General features: G+C 46.6%; 1 protein-coding gene and 1 long non-coding RNA gene across 3 annotated transcripts in view; one reads left to right on the plus strand and one right to left on the minus strand.

Annotated features, from left to right (window-relative positions):
• Positions 1-23,454, plus strand: part of Gpc6 (glypican 6) — a 1,064,885-nt gene that overhangs the window by 1,003,206 nt on the left and 38,225 nt on the right. The window lies entirely within an intron of this gene.
• Positions 1,461-21,694, minus strand: LOC132656531 (uncharacterized). The gene is made up of 3 exons (XR_009594310.1): positions 21,507-21,694; positions 8,126-13,108; positions 1,461-1,664 (listed from the first exon to the last, which is right to left on the minus strand). It is a non-coding gene; the product is annotated as an uncharacterized LOC132656531 (long non-coding RNA).

The following is a 23,454-nucleotide window of genomic DNA, read 5'->3' on the forward strand; positions in this document are numbered from 1 at the left end:
ACTTAGCTTTCAGATGCACAGCACCCACTTGAAGTTTCCTCCTGGACAAACCAGGCATGATGTTCTAAGCTCTCAGCCCGGAGCCAGCACTGAACCTAGCATCAGAGAGTCTCCCAAACCTACATTTGCCTTCTCACTCATCGCCCTGGCTTTGGTAAACCTGTCTTTTGAAGGTCTAATAGTGGTGCTCAGTGGGTACGGCCACATGCAGCCAAGCATAATAACTGACTTTCATCAGGAGACACCACGTGCTGGAAGGAGGAACCAGCTGCTGCAGGCTTTCTTCTGACCGCCACGTATGTGCTGTGGCGTGTGGCATTTGTAAATGTCCTAAACCCTGGTTCTTGGTTCAGACAGTTACTGTGCCCGTTGAGATGAGCATAGTCTAAAAAGATCCACAAGATCCCACTCCCATATCCTTATCAAGACCAGGATGCTACTTCCCTCTGGAAGGTGATAAAGTCACAAAGGAAAGAAAGGATAACCGGAGGGAAGGGCCTGTGTAGACAGGAGGATGGGCAGGATAGCACCATGCAAAGCAGAAGGAGCTAGAACTGCTCTCGTGTGATGTGTTCAGTCCATAAACTCTGACATGAAGGGGGGAAGGAACTGAATCTTTCTAGGAACCTCAGTGACATAGTGGGTGGTACCCCCTGATATATGTCACCTGTCAAGAGATAGGACCAATTACAATCGCCAATGTGTCCAGACAGGACTAGATACCCTTATGAATAACATACATAATTTGTTCCTTTGACAAACTGCAATGCTTTGAGGGCAGATTTATGGTCCTTGGGTTTGACATCACAGAGGATAAATATTGGGCATAAAATATACCTTAGAACCTCTTTTGGAATATCATGTACTGAAGGACATGATGGGTGATTTTTGAGTTCTCAACCAGGAAAGGACCCAAGATGCCTGCTGTTTTATAACTACGTAGATTTGGAGTGTAGGTTTCTAGAGTAAAAGCCCCCAGGAATCAACTATCTAAAGGAACTCTGCAGTTACTTACAGAAAAATCAGTATCATTTGTAATTGTCTCTTTGCCACCTTCCTGTCTCCCCAAAAGCCCCACTCTTCAACACTATGGTTTCTCATTCTCTTCTCTGATGGTTCATCTACAGGCTTGATAGTGGGGAAGGAGGAGCAGAGAGAGATTTGGCAATCATAATTTGGACAGAGTGGCAGAAGTTTCCTCACATAGATTAGGTATTAATTTTTTCTTTTTGTTTTATTAATTTTATTAGTAAAATGTTCTAAAGCAGTGGTTCTCGACGTGTGAGTTGCCACCGCTCTGGGGATCGTAATCAGATTCCTGCACATCAGATATTTACATTATGACTCATAACAGTATCAAAATTACAGTTATGAAGTAGCAACAAAATGCTTTTATCAACATGAGGAACTGTATGAAAGGGTCGCACCATCGTCACGCTGAGAGCCACTGCTCTAAAGCGTTTACCAGCAGACTCTGCCGAAACCCGAGGAGCTTGCAAATGAGCCTTGACACGTCAGAACTGCAGCAGCAGCGCTTCCTTGCAGTCTGGTGATGGGGACGGCACCCTGTGGTTCTCCTCTAGGCTTGATGGCACTCCTGGTCCCAAAGGCTGTTAGCCGGAGCTGCCTTTCTCACGACAGCCTGGCTGCTCTGGTGCATCGATCTGTTGAAATATGAGGCAAGCCCGGTGTGAACCAGCTCAGACTCCGCTGACTTGCAGATGGTCTTTGATCCTCTCAAACACTGATTGCCCCCAAAGACCATCCTGGCCCAGGGGATGCCAGTGATTGCTCATGTTTCTTCCCATGATCAAGGCAGTAATTTTAGATCCCCATAGTCTCCTGTGAGTCCATGTCTGGGTCTTGTCTAGGTCATACATTACTTTCTAGTAGGAAAATTGCAGGGTCTCGCTGGGATGGACTGAAAAGCATTTGTCCACAGATACTGATAATTTTGATGTGTTGCTATTCGTAGGATGAAAAATTTTCCAGAAATGAGTGAAGGAACCTTTTATGAAGGCTATATTATAGCATGCCTATTTTCTCTGCACTAAAAAAAAAAAAAAAATCTTGAAAACAAGGAAAATAAATTTAAGCATGCTTCAGGGAAATTGAAAACAGTCTAAAATATTGCTTAGTGTTTCATTATTATTCTAAGATCTCATTCTCTTAAGGTTGAAAACTGAAACCCAGAATATAAATAAGTAGGGTTAATCAATGGACAATGAATGAGGGGTTCCTTTAAATATATTTAATGTTTTCTAAGTTAAATAAAGGCTTGTGAAAAGAAATGTGCAAAGGGTGGCCTTCCGGGAACTGTGGAAGGGTGTTGAATGTATGTCACTAGAGAGGCATTATCATGAGGCGGGAGAATTGCCACATTTATTCCCAAGCAGATCTAGTGCCAACTTGCTCAGGATCGCTGAGTCTCTGACCAGGGCTTCTCCCTGGTTCTTATAAGGAGGAGAGGCCAGCTCTCCGGATAACATTCATCTGAGTTCACTTGAAAGTCCTGACCACACAGAAAGAGATCTTAACATCTCAGAGTCTTAAAACCTTGTCTGTAACAGGCAATACATATGATTCCATGAAGTACTTTCTCTAAATTCACACCCTGGCTGGGGGCTGGGAGAGACTGAGGACTTGAACCTGGGGAGGCCAGTTCTAAGGACCTTGCATTTAACCATGCTGTACGAAGAACTGGTTAGCCATGTTCTTCGAGGGACCGCCGCTAAGTGTCATGGTAGTGCTATTGGGGGTAGCAGTGAATGAGAAATGGGTGGCATCAAACACAAGTCCCATAGCTGGGTCCAGTTCGTAGGGAGGCCTCTGTGGGCATCTGGTCCTGTTTTCCCTCTCCTTACTTCTGTCACTGCCTTCCTCAATCTCTCGATGCTTTCTGGGACCTCTAGGGTATACGGGAAGTATGAGTGAAGATGATGCTTAGGCTGTTAAGGCTTCGTGCTGCTGTGTCTTTTCACCTTTTAGCCACTGTGTCTGCATTGCAATGGGTTTAGTTTCATCATCATTATAATTTTTCATTGACAAAAATCATTTTTGAAAGCAGAAATCATCCTTTGATGGTAAATCTCACTTTGGGGCCAGAAGCTTGGGTGCTCATCAACTGCCTCTTTAAGGGAAAATTGGCCCAAGGATATCTAATCTGCCTTTGGTTTTGGCTTAGAGCAAGTGTAGACCACACACCGTGGCTGTAAGAACTGAGGACCTCCCCCGAACTTCTCTTAGGTCCACCCACCCAAACTTCCCAACTTCGTGTCCTTTAAACCAGTTAGGCTGCCAGTGTGCTCCAGGCTCCGGGGCTAGCCACTGGAGTGGGCTACAAGGGGCCACACCCTTAAAGAAAACTGCCTCTCCTTCAAATACCAGCAACTGTCCGCCTCTGTAGCCACGGGCCGGGGCTAGCAAGACTGCCCTGCCCAGGCTCGAGTGCCATCTGGCTTGATGTTATGTGGGTCTTGTTCAGCTGCTTTGAGTTTGTAAGTGTGGCAGTCCTCTGTCACTCATTCCTTTAATTGTGCTCATGAGGAAAGGGAAGTAGAATGGCCAAAAGAATCTCCAACAGTTGTAGAAATCTATAATAAATCTGTACGAGACGCCTCAAGGAGAGTTCAGTAGGGTTGGCTTCCGTGTCTCATGCTGTGGCTACCTCGGAGACTCTGTCACAGCGGGAGACGCTTTGTATATTAAAAAAGGTTTTGAGCTAATGTGTAGTAGCTAGCCTTCCTTTTTGCCATTGCTCTCACCTGGAACAAGAAGAGCGGCCATGCTCCCTTCTGATCTAGGCATTGCAGTCTAAGCCCTGATCCCTCTGCATCAGTTAGTTAAATGCTGTTACCATGGGTACCATGTGAAGGAGGATTATTTTAGAAGTTTTCTCTCTGAATCACTCCCTTCCTAACACTCACTGTCATTCATATAGACACACAGTGTAACTTATATCTCTGAAGACTCACTTGGGGCCTCTGATAGTCAGACAGGGCTACAACTCTAAGAAATTTATTGCTAGAGGGGAAAAAATTGCATGCGAATATTTTGTAACTTTGGGTCGCTGTATTCCTGGAATTCTGAATCCAGGAATGTATGAAAAGAAACCGAGAATTATGCTCTTTGTGCATCAAAATAATAAAATAAAAGTGAATGGGGATACGGTAAAATACCAGGTCTTTGCCCCAAACTTTCTAAGACAAATGATGATGGAGGCTATAAGCTACACAACTTCCCTTTTACTAAGCTATATAACTTCCTTTATACTAAAATGTGCAAAGGATGAGAAAAGGCTCCATTTTCTATACTGTGGTGTAGGTATTCGCCCAGTGGTGTGCAGGTGTCAAGGAGGTAAAGAGTTGGTAACTGGCAGCTGGGGGATGAGAGAGATGAGCCATACTGTAAATAAGCCTAATAGTCACAAAAATAGCCAATGGAGGAAGGCATTGTTTAAACTGTGATACACTCACTCAGTATTGAAGATAATCCACCTGAGCATGTAGGTTGCCTCTTATCTGTGCAATTCCTCAGATACCAACAAATCAAGTACATCTCTAAACTGGCAGAGAATTAGAAATATAAAGATAGGAACCCAAAGGGAAGCAGGGAAGCTAAGTTGAGCTCATTCTGCATCTACATCTTGGCTTCTGCAAATTGAAAGACAAAGCTCCCAAGGATTTTTGATGTGTTGTGTTGTGCTGGGCTGGGCTGTGCTGTGTTTGAGACAGGATCCCATGTAGCTCAGGCTTTGAACTCTCTATGTAGCGGAAGATGACCTTGAACTTCTAATTCTCCTTCCTCGGCCTCCTAAGTGTTGGGATTACAGATCTTCACTACCATCCCCAGCTCACGTGATGGATGAATGAGGACTGAACTCAGGGCTTGCGTGTGCCAGGCAAGCATCCTACCAACCGAGCTTCCTCTTCAGCCTATATGTCTGTTTTAAAACTTGATAAAATTGCATTCATCTTGGACATAGCCAGGGTCAAACACATACACACACACACACACACACACACACACACACACACACACACATACTATGATATATATCCGCATATATGTAACATGTGTATCAGCTAAATAGCATTCCAGTGTAACTATGACACGCAGGAGAACACCACATGAAGACAGAAGCGGAGGTGCAAGGATGCAGCTACACATCAGAAGGAATGCCAGTGATCTGCCAACTACAGCTTGACTGGAAAGAGGGATGAAGCAGTCCATGTTTTGGAATTCACAAGGACCTAAGCTGGCCTTCACCTTAACTTGAAACTACACACCCAGTGCCTTGAAAGAGTGCATGTCTGATAATTCCAAATCACCAGAGTGGGACGGGGGAGGTGGCTCGGGTGCCACAGTGCTTGCTCTGCAAGCATGAAGATCTGAGTTCAGTGTCCAGATCACCCAAAAAGCTGGGCATGGTGGCACATACTTGCAATCCTGGCACTAGGGAGGGAGAGATAGGTGGCTCCCTAGTGTACTCTCACTGAAGCTAACTGGCACATCCCAGACCAGTGAGAGACCCTATCTCAAAACACACACACACATACACACACACACACACACACTCACGCATGTGCCTGCACACATGAGAACACAGTTGCCAATAAATAAAGTTAATGCCCAGTTTGGTGCTGTTACCAAAGCTGCCTCCTGCGTATCCTGCGAAGAGAACCTCAGTTCTGGATGCACCGTCAGCTCCTGGCTCAGGGCTCTGAAGAGCAGCTGTCTCCACATGCTGTTGATTTCCCCTGCCGTTCTCCTAGAGAAGACTTGAGGGATTGCGTCACTCACTGGATGGCCAGTGTCACTAGGGAGTCTGAGGGTGTTAGAAATTAGACTTGAAAACACATCTGAAAGATCTCCTGCCCTGCCAGAACTGATTAAAAGTGGGGAAGACTGAGCATGAAGCACCGCAGAAGTGATCGTTGTCATTTCCACCAGATTATGTTTCTCCACTGTGGCAACGAGGTGCCTGTCACTCAAGGCAGGCCGAGTGAAGGTCATTTTGGTTTTTATTGATTCTACGGCTCTGGCATTACTCATAAGGATTTACGGTATTTAACCCACCAGGAGAAGCCGTGAACTATAAATGGCTTCCCATTTGCCAGGAAAGCCTGCGTTTCATAAGCGACAGCAGCTATGTGGTCTCCTTCACAGCTGTCTCTAATGAAAGCTTTGTGACCACGGCCTCTGCACCGAGGACGTGGCCTCTCCTCATGGAGCTGATCCCTCCTTTGGCTCCAAATCAGCACGAGGTTGTTTAGCTAACTAAACGGGTGATCCATGCACAGGGAGATATGAAAAGCAGAGCTGGTAGACTCACACTGACCATTTGATCTGTCAGTATCCTCCACTGCCAAATCTGGAAACAGGAAAATGAAAGTTGAAGAGCGTGAAATAAGAAAAACAAAAAAGTAAGGATAGGATTTGGTGACTTGTAAAGAAGTCTCGTGAGTACCAGAGGCCCTAGACCTAACATAGGTTAGAGACGTATTTGTTGAGAAATAAGTAAATGAGTGAATACTGAGGGTTTGCTTAAATTGTCTTGACTGAAAAGTTTTCACCTCTGGACTAGAAGTAAGGAAGTTTTAAATACATGGCTGATGCTTATTGATGGTATTCTAGGAGAAAGCTCTTGTGAACCAAGGACTAAAACAGACCCTGAGGCAAAAGGAGGTTTGTTTTTTTTTTTTTAATCAACATTATTGATCCCATCTTTACTTAGAATGTAGATATTTTGTTCAGCACAGATTTTTTTGCACTTTTTTTAAAATATTTTAAAGTTTGCATATGGACAGTGTTTATCTTACTGAGTGAGGGACTGTGGCCCACCTTTACCGACCTTCACTGAAACTTCATACCCAAAACAGGAGCTCCATTTATCTCTCTCTTTAGAAACCTTCAAAAACTTTGTTAAGAGGAAATGTTAAAAAAGTGAATTTTGAAGGTTAGGTGTTTTCCAACGCAGGGAGCCAGCTCCCAGATAAACCCAAAATGGAACAAGGCTCCCCATGATAAGGCCTTGCTGTCAGGCAAATGGTTTTCAGTTCAGACATTCCCTTCCCCAGAATCCTGTGGTTTGAAATGTGCTCCTTGATGCTGGTTTGCTGGGCGGGACACAGAGCAACGCCCTCAGGCTTCGTAGCACAGTTGCTGTCATTATGGACTTCAGAACTGGCCATTAACCCAGAGCGAGTCCAGGTTGCATGTGCAATGACTGGCGCTCCTTCCCCGGGCGTAGCCCACTACCACAGAGCACGTGTGGTTTGCACGTTGCTGCCAGCCTTGTGCATTTAGAAAGCCAACACTCGTTTGCCGCTCCTTTGTCAGCGCCTTGGCCTTGCCATTAATGTGCAAGACTATCTCCACATGGATTAAGACGACAAGCCAGCTCTGCGCTGCTCACAAGTAATCCTAACAGCTTAGCAACGGAAGGAGGAAGATTGTGAGTTCAAGGCCAGCCTCTACCCTTCACCCCTCAAAACAGTTATGTGTTGTAAAGACGTCATCACAGAAGCATGTTCTGTGAGCTCCTTCCACCAACTCTGACATCAAGCCATGAGCTAAAGAAGTTTCCCTGCCTGTGTGTTTCTCATTGTCGAACTAAGTTGATTCCTATTTTATCTTAAGCTTCCAGAGCATTCCAGGGAATTTCCTTTTTTGGAAAAGAAGGAGATCCTAACAGTCAAACCAGGTTGGGATGTGAAAATTGAATATTCTTAATTGCTACTAGCATTATTGCACTTATAGAAAGCAAATATATTTATAGAGCCTCAGACATTTGAAAGTGATAATAAAATTCACCCTGCTTCTAAATTTAGAATCTGCTACTGAAAAAGCTCTTGGTAAAATCATTCCAAATCTGCCAACTTGTAATGCCCAAGAAGAAACCTGCAGGTCAGTCTTTTCCATCTTTGTTAACCCAACACCAAGTACTAACATTATTTTTCATCATGTTATTTAATGCATGGCTGTGCTCTCTCCTGTAAGAAAACTGAGATCAAGAAGAAAACCCCGTTTTGAAGAGTGCAGAGGGAACCAGTACTCCCTTTGCAAAGGAATTGAATTTAAATAGCAAGCGCCCTCTGAGTACGTAAAATATGATTCAATTTACCAGAACGTCACTGGTGCATACAGAGAAGATCCTGTTCGCCCACTGTTATTCAGGGCTCCTCAGCTCTGCACTGTGGGAGCACGCGCCCCTGCAAAGTGACTGTCCTTCACGAGAAGGGACAGTGCCATCTACGTGCTTAATGAGAACCATGTGCGTCCAAGTCCCCTGGCGGCTCACACAGACAGGGTCCCTGGAGACCGCGAGCTGTTGCTGCAAGAGCTGTCCAGTTGTCTTGGCAACATTTCCATACGAGGCTGGCTCCTCCCTGCAGAGGACGCAGTGCCGTTTGTTGGTGCTGTCTGTTGTTTTACAGAAAGCTTCTTTAGTTTCCCAGGGATGTTTTAAGGAAGCTGTGCCAACCAAGAAGCTAACTCACAGGTCAGGAGGCCAGCAGTTTGAAATGAGCATGTCATCGGAACCCGTCTTTCCCTGAAGACGCGAGGACAGTGTGTCTCACGCCTTGGCAACCCTTGGCTCTCCTCCGCTAGTCATGGTGGCACATTAGTTGCTACTATTGTCAAGAGGTTTCTCCCTGTCTCCCTGGGTGTCGGGACTATGTCCCTTGGTTTTTTAATGTGGTATTTCAGGTTGAACGAAAGGCCTGGCTAGGAAACCACCCTACCGCTAAGCTACTTCTCTAGCTATCTTGTTTTCTTCTAAAACCAAAGGTCAAGCTGTATTATGAGCCTACCCTCCTGGAATAGGCCCCCTTTGGGAATAATTACATCTGCAAAAGACCTTGTCTCCAGATAAAGGCACATGGTGCCGTCCCAAGGACTAGGGCTTCCCCGTGTCTCTCTCGAGAATACAGTTCAACCCGCCATGGGCTGTTGTCAAGGTGAAAACTGTTGGAGCAAACACACTGGCTAATCCTTCATCATATCACCTCTGCTCTCTGATGTCCCACTTAAGTGGAACAGTGTCCTGAAGCTTCACTTATAACAAGAAAAATCCCAATAAATGTGTCAGCCATTGGTGTAGGAGAAAAGCAGGGGTAGAGAGGATGATGAAGGGTACAAGGGAGGGATAAAGAAACTCTGGCTAAAAACACAAAAGAAAGCTGCCCACTGGCTTAGTGCTATGAAGCTTAATGACCTGAGTTAGACCACTGGATCCCACATGGTAGAAGGGAGAAAACCAGGCACTGCGGGTTGACCTCTGACCCCTACCAGGACACTCTTCCACTCACCAAGCAAGTAAACGGTAAAAATAAATAACTAGAAACACAAAGGAAGCCAGCACAGCTTGAAAATAGTTAGAGACTTTATAATCGTGCAGGGAAGGACTGTGAGCTCTGTCCCGGAGTCCCAAGTCTCCTATGTGTCTTCATCTATGGCCCGAGAGTGACAAAAGTGAATCAAGAGACATGCAGTAGGCTTCCTTTCCCTCTTTCCTTTCAAAGAGGTCATGTGCTTGCATTTCATTCTGTTCATTGGGCACAAGCCTGGAGAACTTGGAGGTGGTGTCAGATTTGAGCATTTCGGAGACACAGCACAGACCTCAAACCTTGCTCTCAGCTCTGGGTTGAGCACAGTACCTGCCCCTCTTCCCTTCTTCTCATGGGTGTGGCAGCCTCTGGGAGTTCTGCTGCTTTTAATTGGAAATAAAAAGTAAGTGATAAAGGCCAACATGTCCAGATGTGCATGCAGAAAAGACTGAAATGGAACAATGGACATAAAACTCCCCTTTTCAAGCACAACCTTCAGATATCACACAATCAGCAGAGCGTATCTTGTCATGCTTCACAGTAGGTTTTCGTCCAGAATCCTCGATTTCAGAAGCTATCTGTCTAAACATCGTGGTTAAAAGGGTCCTATGGGCACATGTTGACCTGGCATAATTCAATACAAATTTAAGAGTGATTTAGGGAGGTGAATGAGACAGTTGGGCAGGAAGATTGTGCTTGTGGTTTTCTTTGGTTTCTCTTACTGTGTGTGTGTTCAGAAATGACTGAAAAGAATGTTGTTGTTTAACAAAGATATTTAGACAGGGGCTACACAGCCAGCACAACACACAGAGTGAAGCAAAACCCTGTAACCAAACTATATGCTCAAGCATTCCACTTCCTTATAAAGTTTGATCAAACCTCTTCCTCACGTAGCAAGAAAATAGAGAGCAGTTTGGGGAAAACCTGAAGAGGCACATTAGTTGGTTTCAGCTGTGAGAAGTTACTGGTACAGCAGCGACAATGAGGTACGCTGCCCGTCTCCCGTTACTCGCTAGGCTGCCTGATTGTGTCCAGCCATCATGCAAGACCAGGCATTCCTCCAGCAAGAGTGCAGCCCTGTCATCACGCATGCCCTACAACTAGAAGGTTCCAAATTCCTATTCCTGCCTCATCCTTTGTCTGAAAGGCTTTCTCTAAGTGTCTTGGGACTCACTTTTCTTCTCTGCACCAAAGAGTCCTGGGTGCCCCTGACCTTCACTGCTCTCTAAATAGTGTTCTTACATACAGATCTCACAGTGCAGCTCAGGTGACCTGGGCCAGCCTTCTCCAGCTTTGGAAAATTTCTAACCCCTCTCCCTCCTCCCAACAAGGCATCTTGGTGAAATGTGGTCTCAGGATGCCTGAGGCAGAGATAGATTTTACATTGATGACATGCTCGTAGGCCAGTGTACGCTCTGTCCCCTGAATGGACAGAATCCCAAAAAGACATGTCCCTGCCCACCTTCCTTGGTTTCTTGTCTTCCTCTAACTTTCACTTCCTCCCACATTCTCTCTTCCTCACACCTAGGCATTCATTCCTGCAAACCCAGTTTCAGGCTATTCCATTGCACAGTCCAGGATGGTGTGCATACGTCAAAAATATTCCTCCTGTCAGTCCCTCTGCACAGACCCTCAACCACTCTGGCACCTGCCCTGTGCTCATTTTGTCTTGAGCTGCTCTTTGTGTGCACAGCCTGAATCTTCAGTTAGATATTTCACCTCTTGAGACCAGTCATTACATAGTTCCCTTGGACGCCATCTTGCTTTTCACACCCTCAGTTCCAGCCTCCTGAGGCCCAGTTGGACTCCAGTTTAACATGGCATAAACCAAACCCCTAACTACCTCTACGGAACACTGACTGCTCCATGTCCTGTGGATCCTTCTCAGACAACATTCATGTGTCCAAACAGATGCCTGTTTGGCTAACAAGTGCATGTGCCTGCCTGAAACAAAGAAGTGAGCAGAGTGGAGCAGCCTTGAAGTGCCCACCTGAGGCCTGCCAGCTTCCTTAGCCCAAGGTGAGCTTTGAGCCCTCTATTTCTGAGCCCTCTATTTCACCACCCAGACACGCCCAGTTGATGAGAAATCTCCGCCACTGAAATTCGTCAGCTGCATAGCCAGTGTCCTCTTTTTCTTCTGCCACTGGCCTAGAAATGTTCTTGTTCTCACCATCCCTGTTAACACCTTCGCCTCACTCTTCTCTCCTCCCTCCGCTCTCAGCCTCTTCATCTCCAGCTTTCTTTATCTCTAGCCCTGGATTCTTCGAAGCACTACAGACCTTCCGGGCTCCCAGATATAGTCAATAGAGCCTGAGGGGTTAAAGCCCCAGCTCTGGAGCACTGACTAACCGCCCCTGCACTCCACACCACACCTCCTTCTCCAGCCTCTGGTCCACAGGGTGATTCTACACTTCTCACCCCAGGAGAAGAGACGTGCTGGTCTCTGAGTAACCTTGGCTCTTCAGCAGTTCTTTGCTGCTGCTCTAGGAAGACCGTGTTTTACCTAATTCTTAGTCACAAGATGACACTTCTTCCATGTTTAACTCAAAAGCCACTTCATTCAAGAGACCTTCCCTAGTCACAAGTAAGGGCTTCTAAGCATCTAAATCAAGTGACACACACTGTGGTCCCAGTCTGCAGAAAACTTTCCTTGTGAATCGATCTTCATCTCCTCCAGGTTTTAAAGCCATAGTCATCTGACTTACTCAGTACCTCATAAAAGTTTCTAACCTCCAAGGCAGGAGGTTCTCAGCAGCTTCTCTCTGGCGCAGTGGCGGATTTGTACTTACGGCTGTGCTTAGGGCTGAGCAGGAAGCGCTGCTCCTCAAAGAGCAAGCACACATGTAGAAAGCGTTTTAAAATTGTCTTTAAAAGATGTGGTCGTTCCAATTTCGTACACCTGGTGGGTGAGTCTTTTAGTGTCCCTGCCTCCCATACCCAAGCAGAGACAATTTCTCTCGCGGGGTATTTCAATCTTGGCCACAGAGTATAATCAACCACCTGGGACTTCTAAAGCTTCCACATGCTCAGTTGTGTTCCAGATGGAGCCATTTCATCCATGTGTCTAGCTAGGTCCAGACTTGATGTTTTTAAAGGTCCTCGACGGTGCTGGGATGGTTCCAGCCAGTGTAAGAAGCACAGTGCTGGGAAACATCTCGGTGCTTGGCCCACTTGACAGAACGGGAAGAATGGGCTGGGTGTGGCCGCGACAGCTGTAACCTCACACTCAGGAAGCAGGTGGAAGGACTGCTGAAAGTCCACATAGCAAGTTACAGGCCGACCGGTGCCACGTTGCCAGACTCTGTCATAAAGAAAAGCGAACAAAGGAGCAGCCACAGCACACGGGTAGTTTGAATAGGGGTTCACTTGCCTGGGCCTGCACAGTCACCTGTGTGGCTCGATGCTGCTCCTACTATGAGGCAGCAGGATTTTCCTTTGCATTGTACCCCTTTCTCCAAGAGACACAGGGAAAAACACTGGTGACGTATGTGGTATATGAATGTGATACACCCGGTATTACAGGTCTGTGGATATATGCGTATAAATGTAAATGCGTACATGCTACCTGGGCACGCAGTCTGTTCATCTCCGTACAGAGTGGAAGTGTATGGAAGGAAGGACTGGTCCCCAGGCAGTGGGCATCTTCCGGGAAGTTAGAAGTCATATAGGAAGAAGCTGATATCTCAGCAGAAGGTGAAGGGAAAGGTCAGAGGAAGGGGGTCAGCAGCGGGAGAGCCATCCACAGAAAACTCCACCATCTCAGGTGCAGGGCTGACCTGGCACGAGGAGAAAGGGGAGTCAGCAGCAGGAAAATGGTCCACAGAAAACTCCATCTCAGGCACAGGGCTGACCTGACACGAGTCTCTGACATTCGTACACTGCGACTTTAAAACTTAGTGTCCGGAGTCTGAAGAGATGGCTCAGTCAGTAAAACACTTGCTGTGTAGGCACGAGGACCTGAGCATCCCCCAGAGCCCAGGAACTAAGTGTACACTCATATCTGCAATGCCAGTGTTGGGGAAACAGAGGCAGGAGGCTCACAGGGCAGCCAGACTAACTGGTTAGCTCCTGGCTAATGAAGAGATCCTACCTCAAAATAGGAGAATGTTTGATGAAAATACTGAGCATTGACCTCTGGTCTACACACACCCACACATGCACACACACACACACACACACACACACCCCACACACACACCACAAGGCACAAGGTCTGGGTAGGGGAAGGGAACGTTTGTTAATGAATGGAATAAGCAAACATTCCAGACCTGGAGTATATTTCAGCACTCCTGCATTTTCTGTGCCCTGAATATATTAAATCCCAAGGATTTCTCACAGAAAAGGTTAGCAGCATCTACGCACAGCCAAAAACACAAAGGAGGAGAGCAAAGAGAGGGAGCCTCATAAGGATAAAGTTGTGATAAAAAGTTTATGGATGGCGATGGCGACTTTCCCCAAGCCTCCATGAAACACCCCCTGGGGACTCGGAGCCATGGAGATCCTCCGCAACTCTCCTGCTAATGAGAGTTTCTGAAAACTGAGTCTGCCCAGCATGAATCCTCAGGAGACTGGGCTTTCTCCAGCCGTCCCATGTCAGCCTGATTCTGAGGCAGCCGAGCTCTCGGAGCACAGGGGCTTCCGTGGGAACACAGGGCTACAGGAAAGAGCCGGCATGACGGGAGGCTCCAGGGAGTTAACATGGCACATCTGGGCCTTTGATTGCACCTCAGACTCACTCAGCCACAGTCTCCCAGGGAGGAGGAGGGAGATCCTCCTCCTTATCCCCAAAGCCAAGAGGAATGGTAATCAGCCCTTGACTGAATAGGGAGATCTGCTCAATTGCCAAAAACTGCAAAAGAATGTGAATCTGTGGCTAGGTCATGGGTCTGATCTGCCCTCCATGACCTTAGCTCACCACCCTGACTCTGTCTGTCTCCGATTTAAAGAACAATAACCAGACATGACACAGTGAAGGGCCGTCACAAAGGGAATCGGATCCTGGTAGCAGCTCCTCATGAATTTCCCTGATGGGTTTGAGTCAGCACTGGATGTCACAGAAGCATTCCAACCGATTTCAGGGAGGCAAAGGCAGACAGGTAATTAAACCACGCAGCCAGGACGGCCTGGAAACAGAGAACAAAGGGCAAGGAAAGGAGAAGAAAAGAAAAGGAAATGGAAAGCAAGACAGAGAGGTGGGGAGCCAGGGCTCATCCGTGACAGGCTGGGCTTCCTGGAATGCTCTGCACGTGTCTCCGTGCCCCTCTGTGGTCCAGAAGAGTGGCCTTTGCCCTGTGTGCAAAGCAGCAAGGCACAGGAAGAGCATGAGGGCTGTGGGTAGCTGGTCTTAAGACGGCTTGAGCCTTAAGAAGACAGGCTGCGGTAACAGAGGAGAGAGGTGTGCGGCACAGCTGGCAGAAAGGGGAGTGAGCTGGCCTACGGCTTCCTGGGTCACAGCCTGCACAGTACAAGCTAAGACACTGGGCCTTGCCACAAGCAGTAGGATTCTGTTGCATACGGGCACGAAACAAGCCAGCACTAAACTGAATACACACAGATGGGGGTGGGGGAGTTCTCTGTGCCCCTGAAGAGACATTCTCCCTTGTCACCAGCCTGCTGTGCCCTGGAAGCCTGGTGATCCAAAGTGTAACCAAGGCCACCAAGGGCTGTAGTTAGTCTTAGCCAGCGGAGACATCACAGAGGTGGGAGGGAAAGGGGAAGTCCCTCACATCCGTGACCCCACTTAGGCCTGTGAGGTTGCAACATGTTGGCTGAGCACATGTGAAAGCCGCCGTTCCCCTCCTAAGTCTGTCCAGGGCTTTTCCTGTCCTCCCACTCGTCATCCACAAAGGCCTGATGTGACTAACCTCTTCAATCCAGTTATTGAGCTATGCTCGGATAAGCTGATTGAAGCCCCTGTCCGTCTCCTTCCAAAGCCAGCCAGCCTGACCTTCAAGCCCAGGAGATAACATTGGGAAACGGAACTTTTCGGTTCCAGCAGGGTAGGTTACCCAGGCATTACCTCTAGTTAGAAACGCCCTACATGTCAAAGCTGCCACCAGAGGCTAACCCAGGTGTCAGCTCCTGGCAGTATCTGCTCAGAACCCACACGGCCCTAGAGCTGAGAGGAATGCAAGTTTGTTATCCTTGGGTCCTTGGGCTCATTCAGGCACAGCTCCTAGGATCACACACGGCCTCTGCAACACACCAAACCACGCCGCTGGTGGTGGCATGCAGTTCAGGAGGGGTGGCCTCCTGTCTCAGGAAGAAGATGCGAGTTTGCCACAGAGAGCCACAAAGCATGCCGTTCTTGGCTGAGGCGCGGTGACGGAAGCTCACTCTAGCTCAGGAATCACACAGCCATCCAGGCCGCTGTGCAGTCTCAGCCTGGAGGCCTTCTCCAACATCTCATCCAAAACCTTGTTTTTCTCTTAGCTTTAATGTTTGACAAATCATGAGTGTTTGTAATGTGAGATTGCTTTATCCTCCCTCATCCCCAGACCCTCGAGAAAATGAGATGCTTCTCCTTCTATTTGGTAGAGAAAATAAAATAAAACAATCCAGATCTGGGTCAGCAAAAGTCTGCTTGCTGAGGTAATGAAGCCTCTCTGCTAATTAACACGTTCCTGGGGGAAAAAAAGTAAAAGGGAAGTGTGAGGAACATATATATCCCTCTCTCAATGGCACCATCTCAAATTCAGTAAAGTATCACTTATCCCTTCAATCTGGGATATTGAACACACATACTGAAAAGTGAAATTCCAGAAACCATCACTGCCCAAAGCCAGCCAGTCACCTGACAGGGCTAATTAAGCTTCTTGGGCTGTTAATTAGCACAGACGTTGGCACTCCGGATTCAGAGGTCCGAATATTCCCGCAACCCTAGATCAAAAACATTTCAGACATAAAAATAAATAAAAGCATTAATCCAAACATATGCGGACCTTTTTATCACTGTTCGCACTGCCTTCGCACCGCCTCCTCTGAGTTAAGAGCTGTAAAAGGCATGGCTTGGCAGTACACTGAATACGCTCGGTGGGAAATGCCAGAAATTCTGGCACTCAGGAGGTTAAAAGCAGAAGCATTGGATAGTCCAGGCCATCCTCCACTACATCATCCTCCACTACGTAGCGATTGGGGGATTTTCTCCTTGTTCAACCCTTCTAGCTAATCCCTTGCAACTAGAAGGGTGCACTATAAGGATGGATGAACAACCTCAACCCAGCCTACTTCCCACCTTCCCTCCCCCTGCAGGGTCTTTGCCTGGTAGGATAGAGGCTGTGGACAGGGAGGAAGGAAGGACACCTGCCCCCAGTGTAGTAAAACCGTTCTTGATAGCAGGGGCAAAGGCTTGAGCAGGTCAGGAGAGCATGGGAGGGAAGCAGAGTTCTAAGAGGTGGAGTCTAACTACAATGTGCTGGTGAGCCTGCGACAGGTGTGAACACTGCCCGTCATCAGCAGCGAGACCACTGCTCAGCCAGCATGGCGTTCCTGGACCCACCGGGGCTACTCTGTGGCCTTCGACGGATATTCTGAGAAAAGGCCACCCTTTTCTCAGAGATTGAGGAGGCTCTCCAGTCGCATGGTTGCCGGAGTCACCACTTCTCCAGCGACGGCTTGTACTTCTCTCATCTAGGCTCTCCTGTTTCAGTGGCTGCAAAACATTTGCCAGGCCAGGGTGGACTCTGAGACATGAGACATGGAATATGAAGCTCAGCTTAACAGGGCCTTAGCCCAGCCATTTGTCTGTCACACACTCATTCCTAGATGGTTCTTCAAGATTTAACTAGAATGGTGCCTCCAAGATGAACCCCACTCCGTCCTTCCAACTTCAAGCAGCTCGTTCATCAAAACCCAGCTTACACAGGACCCCGGCAAGAACCCCTCACTAAACGCTTAGCAGTCCTGGGGACCGCAGGCCACCTTCTCTGTGCTTCTCAGACGCCTGGAGTTCTCGAACGCCAGGAGCTATGTGCATAGCCTGTAAGATACAAATGGAACACTCGTGTCTATAATCCTGTAATTAAAGGTGCTGTTAAGCTCCCAGCCAACTGAGTGTGCCCAGGCCTCAAAGGGAGCACTCCCGCTCTCGCTCCTTCTCTGGAAATTGGTTGGTTTTCCAGTTAAACGGTCACAACTCTTAGATACTACCAAGAGCCTCTTTTGGTTGACCCTGATTTAGCCTCCTAAGCCCTCCCTACCCTACTGTGAAAAGCACCCCTATCTTTTTCCGTCTTCTCTCATTCTAACTGGCTTCAAGCAGAAACCAGTGATGTCTGTTCAAAAACACATCACACACACACACACACACACACACACACACACACCACTCTGACACCTCCACACACAGCTCCAATCCTTCTCTCCCCAATGCTCACCAACCTCAGTTTTGCACTGTGCCACGGTTTTGATGCATCCATCTCCCCACAGAGAAAAAAAATGGTCCTTGAGGGTAGGGATAATGTGCTTTTCGTCTTTATAGCTCCGATGCCTGATGAAGGACCTCACGGTGCTTAATGGGTGATAATTAACACAGTGTGTGAGCACAGCCATACAGCCACTCCCACTGCCCGTAAAGGGATAGATCATGGGCAAAGGAATGACAATTTACAGTACACCAAAAGAAATTAAATGAAGAAAATCAAGACTTGTAGAAACTCATGCCAATGTGGCTCATTCATCAGGAGAACCTGTCTCAGGGTCGAGAGAAATGAAAAGGTGGGCATAGAAGCTAGGTTACGTTTGAAGTCTTGCAGGCTCTTTCAGGAAAAGGCGTACTTGGGTTGCTACACATTCCCTGGAAGGTCACCTTGTGTCCTGTTCTACCTTTCCTGGGCATTGAAGGGCGAGGGGCACTTGATGGAAGTGAAAACTCCCAGTAGTCACAGGGACCCCAGTGCCACTTATGTCCTGGTCATTTGATTAGAGAAGGCTTCAGTGGGGGAGGGGGTGGAGAGATGGCTCGGTGGTTAAGAGCACTGTCTGCTCTTCCAAAGGACCCAAGTTCAATTCCCAGCACCCACATGGCAGCTCACAACTGTCTGTAACACCAATTACAAGGGATCTGACACCTTCACATGAATGCCTGTTCTTGAGGGATATGAAGCAGTCAGGCTGCAAACACTGCCATGCTACTCCAAAAAAAAAAAAAAAAAAAAAAAAAAAAAAAAAGCAAAAGCAAGTTTGGGAAGTTCTGAACCTTTTTTTTTCCCTAACAAACATGATTTTTTTATTTCAATTTATTTACTTTGTATCCCAGCTGTAGCCCCCTCCCTCATCTCCTTCCAGTCCCACCCTCCCTCATCTCCTCCTATTCCCCTCCCCCAGGTCACTGATAGGGGAGGTCCTCCTCCCTTTCCATCTGACCCTAGCCAATCAGGTATCATCAGGACTGGCTTCATTGTCTTTCTCTATGGCTTGGTAAGGCTGCTCCCTCCTCAGGAGGAGGTGATCAAAGAACAGGCCACTGAGTTCATGTCAGAGACAGCCCCTGCTCCCCTTACTTGGGAATCCACATTGAGACTAAGCTGTCCATGGGCTACATTGGAACAGGGGGTCTAAGTCTTCTCTATACATGGTTCTTGGTCAGTCTCTACAGAACACCCTGAGCCCAGATTTTTTTGGCTCTGTTGGTCTCCTTGTGGAGCTCCTGTCCCCTCCAGGTTTTTCTATCTTCCCTTTCTTTCATAAGATTCCCTTGACTATGCCCAAGGTTTTGCTGAGATTCAGCATTTGCTTCGATGCCTTGCTGTGTAGAGTCTTTCAGAGGCCCCCTGTGGTAGGTTCCTGCCCTGTTCCCTTTCTTCTCCTGCTTCCAGTGTCTATCCTGTTTGACCTTCTGAGTGAGGATTAAGCATCTTCTCTAGGGTTATCCTTGTCGTGTAATTTCTTTAGGAGTATAGATTATAGTATGTTTGTCCTACATCGTATAGCTAATACCCATTTATAAGTAAAGTTTAGAGTTTCCTCTTAGCCACATATGTAATGGATTGAGGGGAATCCGTGATGTCTCCCCACTAAGTAACCTCCCATACATAAAACCACTCGAGAAACCCCTGAGGAACCCGTCATTGACTTGGGCAGAAAAACAACTGCCTTCCTTGTTTGTTTGATTTGAGGTGGGATCTTCCTAGATAGCCCAGGCTAGCCACAAATGCACAGGCCTCCTGCCTTAGTCCTCGGGACTAATGTTGCAGGCTTGTGCCTCACATATCCTTACCATTTGATCAAGAAAAGGCTAGGAGGTTGTTTGTTTGTTTTTAATTTTTAAAGAGCACATTGGAATTTTTATGGATTTTTAATGCATGAAAGATCAGAAGCTAAGCCTTCCCCAGCATTTCTATGACAAAAGGAGAGTCCTCCCTCCAAGCTACAAATATAGGTGCCCTTGTTTTAATGGCTATGATTTTGACTAAAGATAATGAAGTCTTGCCATATAGAAAATAATTCAGAAAAATAAGAAAATAAGAACTATCTTCAAAAAGCAGCTTTCCTTTTATTCAGGGAAATGAATGAGAAAAACAAAGCATGTTGGAATTAGTGACTTCTGAGCCACCATAAAATATTATAAAAATTCAGAAATAGTTCCTGATGACAACCTACAGTCATCAAATTGGGAACTCTCCTAGGTTGACATGGTTAGAGCCTGTCCCTGTTAACAAGATTCACGCCCCACTCTCACGAAGCTCAACAGTTACTGTCCTATGCTGCCCTGACTATCAGGAATACACACGACTCTTCTGAAAGAACCAGATAGACAACTCAAGATGGAGGCTAAGGAGAGGCAACCACGCCTCTCATCATTTACACTCTGTGCCCCTTGTTCTGAGAGCTGAGGAGTGACGATGGTTATCCTCAAGGTGCCGCTGCTTAGCTACCAAATCTATTAGCAGAAAGCCCCTGGCGTTTATCTCAAGGATTCCAGTGTGCTCGCAGTACTGTTTTTACACTTATCTGCAACGAAAAGGTGATTTCTCCAAGTGCTCAGGATTTGGCTGGATCAGATTTACTGCCTGGCTCCTCAACTGTATTCCCAAGCACAGTGTAATAGCGAAATGTAGGGCTCGACTGGGTCCCCTGAGTTCCTGTGGCAAGGTGGTGAAAATTTTGTTTTCTTTACTACTTTCCATTTCATAAGAGAAATCATCTCAAGGAAAGGATTTCTAATGTGATTTTGTTAGATACAGTCCATTAAATATGTGGGCCTGGATTTCTAGCTTCTCTCCACAACCCAAAGGGAGAGCTTTCTACTTTTGTCATGGAAGCCCTGGGGAGGAGTTGGTCTGAACTGTTTTATGAATTTAAAAAAAAAAAATCCAGAAGGGAAACACATTTTCCATTTTAAAGCAAGGAGGGGTTTTTAGGACTCCTGTCTTAGCGGTACAGAAAGGGCCTGGCAGGCATTTACGATGCTCTCCGTGCAGAGTGAAAAATCACAAGTATTATTGTTGCTGATGGTTAAGAGATAATAATATTAGTTTTAAAAAGCTAGAGTAAAGCATGATGGTGCACACCTGAGATCTCAGCAATTGAAAGGTAGAGCCAACAGTCTCAAGAGTTCATGGTCACTCTCAGTTTTATTGTGAGTTCAAGGCCAGCCTGGTCTACATAAGACCATCTCAAATTAAAAGAAATAAATAAAAATTAAGAATGAAAGAAAACGGCAGGAACACAAGGGAATACAAGAGATAAATGATAGAAGATAGATAGATGATAGATAGATAGATAGATAGATAGATAGATAGATAGATAGATAGACAGATAGATAGATAGATGCCAGGTGGACAGACAGACAGTTAACATGGACGAATTGAAATATCTTAGCCTAATCACACGAGGAGATGCACAGGCCTCCAGAACATCTGGCTCTTGCAGTGCATTTCTGTCCTCTTTGCTCCTGGGTCTCAGGCTGTGGAGTGCACTCTCTAGCTCCCTGCTCTGTCGGTCCAGTACACACGAGTTGCAGGTTGTATGTCCCACGCCTGCTCACAGCCATACCCTCTTGTGTGTACCATGTGACCAGAGCCGACACCACCTCTCAGGGCTCCTCTGGGCCACGACGATTGACAGCAAGATGCAGCTGGAGAGCATAAGAAGGTGCCGCCCCCCCAGCAAGCGCTTGCTGACCCAGCACTAAACCAAATGTCACCACACATCTGTGGTTATCTGCCCACTTACCTCAGCTGCACAGTGGAGACCCACAGAACACGTGCCATGTTCTATGCACATCGGAGGGCATGCGGTACCCTGCCGGCGTCTGGCAGCACGCTGGCCGTCACTGCTGTTATCCACGGTAGCAGGATCTATGTGAGAGCCTCCTCAGTGAGACCCAGCCGGATCGTAGCGTGCTGAAGAGGAAGGAGGCCTCTGCGGGCACACAGCCTTGTACAGATACCCCGGCTCCACCCTGAGAGCTTTTGGGCCTGATTTTCTGGCATGTCTACGCTCTCTTTTTAAATTATATATATAGTGCATGTGTGTGAAGGAGAGAGATGGGGAGAGCACTGAGGAGGCACGCATGAGGAGATCAGAGGACAACCTTGTTGAGTCATGTCTTGCCTCCCGCCTTTATGTGGCTCCAGGGATTAAACCCAGGCTTCTTCATCAGGCCGCAAGTACCAGTATCTGCTGAACCATCTTGCCAGCTCCAGCATGTTGAAACCCTAAACGCTGCCGAATACGAAGCCTACACTTTTACTGTTGCATTTGGTCCTGCCAATTATATTGCTGGCCCCAAGGACAACTGGGTTTTATAAAAACCAGTCACAGCTTCTCCTGTCTCGGGCATTTGCAGGAAGCATTTGCTGAATTCAGCTGGCATTGGCAACACATGAAACTCATTTATCTGAGGCTCACTTTGGAAATCAGGCATCTGCCTAAGCATCCACAGCGGGCAGAACCCTGGTCAATGAGAGGGGATGGGGAGACCATATGCATTCTGTGTACATTCTAGAAATGTGCAGGGGACAGAGTAGGTGTGGGATGTCCATAATTCTAGACAAGAAGACCGCTCGATAATTAAAATTTATTTTTGGAGCAGATTTAAAGATACGGTGTAAAAATGTTAGCAAAATCACTTGGGGGAAGGTGGCTTCTAGTGTTTTTAATAGTGCCACACTTAGCAACTCATTTTAAATACTTTCTTGATCAACCTAAAAAGCCATTTCAAGGGAAAGGAAATAAATTATAGTGCCATTAACAATCATGCACTGTAGAAGCACCCATTATATGAGAAAATTTGAGCTTAGTTTTGCCGCTCTGGCTCTAAGCCTCTTTCACAGAAATAATCAAATACTACCCTTGATTTCATTTGGAATATTAATGAAATTGAAATAAGCTGCAAATTTCCCTTTGACTCATTAAGTTAGAAAGTCAAAGTGCTAAAAATATACACTTGGGCTTCAAAATAGACCAAAATGGATAACTGTAAAAAAAGAAGACCGTTTTCTTCTTCTTTTATTTTTTTGCAAGACTGTAACTTAAAGTAAAAAGACCTGTTGGGAGAGCTGTGAGCTGTCGTGCTGGATTCGCTCTCTACATAAACATATGTCTGTATTCGTCATGTAGCTTTCCTCCTCAAAAATATCTTAGAACTTGTACGGTCAGTGCAAGTATCAATAACATAACATTTCACAGCCCCCTTTTAGAACTGTGGCCTTAACATTTTGTAGGGAAATAAAGCTTTGGTTAACCTTGGCTCTGGCAGACCTCATTAAAATAACAGCCTGTCAGTTTCAAGTTTAAAATAACAGGGTTGTCAGTTCAATACGCAGTGGAACAATCTACAGTTTTCCTCCCTGGGACAAGGCTGGAGGGGGGTTGGGGGGCGGACAGGAGTTGGGTAAAGGCTGGACAACAGTGCCATCTGGTGGCCACAGTGAGTGTGGTTTTGAACAGCCTACAGGAGGGGCTCTGTTGGATTGAGTGGAAAAGGTGAGCTCTCAGGCTGCTTGAACCAACATTTATTATCAAGTTTGTGACAGTGTTTTTACTTTAAATCTGTGCACACACTTGGGCCAGCATGTACTTATAATCCCCAAGTGCAGTAATTTGGTAGGAAACTGTTCCTCAGTGGAACTGTAAGGCAAAAGGAGGTTGAACGAAAATATTTTAAACAGATTTTTCT

The sequence above is a fragment of the Meriones unguiculatus genome, chromosome 9 (genome assembly GCF_030254825.1).
Source record: "Meriones unguiculatus strain TT.TT164.6M chromosome 9, Bangor_MerUng_6.1, whole genome shotgun sequence".
Taxonomy (NCBI): domain Eukaryota; kingdom Metazoa; phylum Chordata; class Mammalia; order Rodentia; family Muridae; genus Meriones; species Meriones unguiculatus.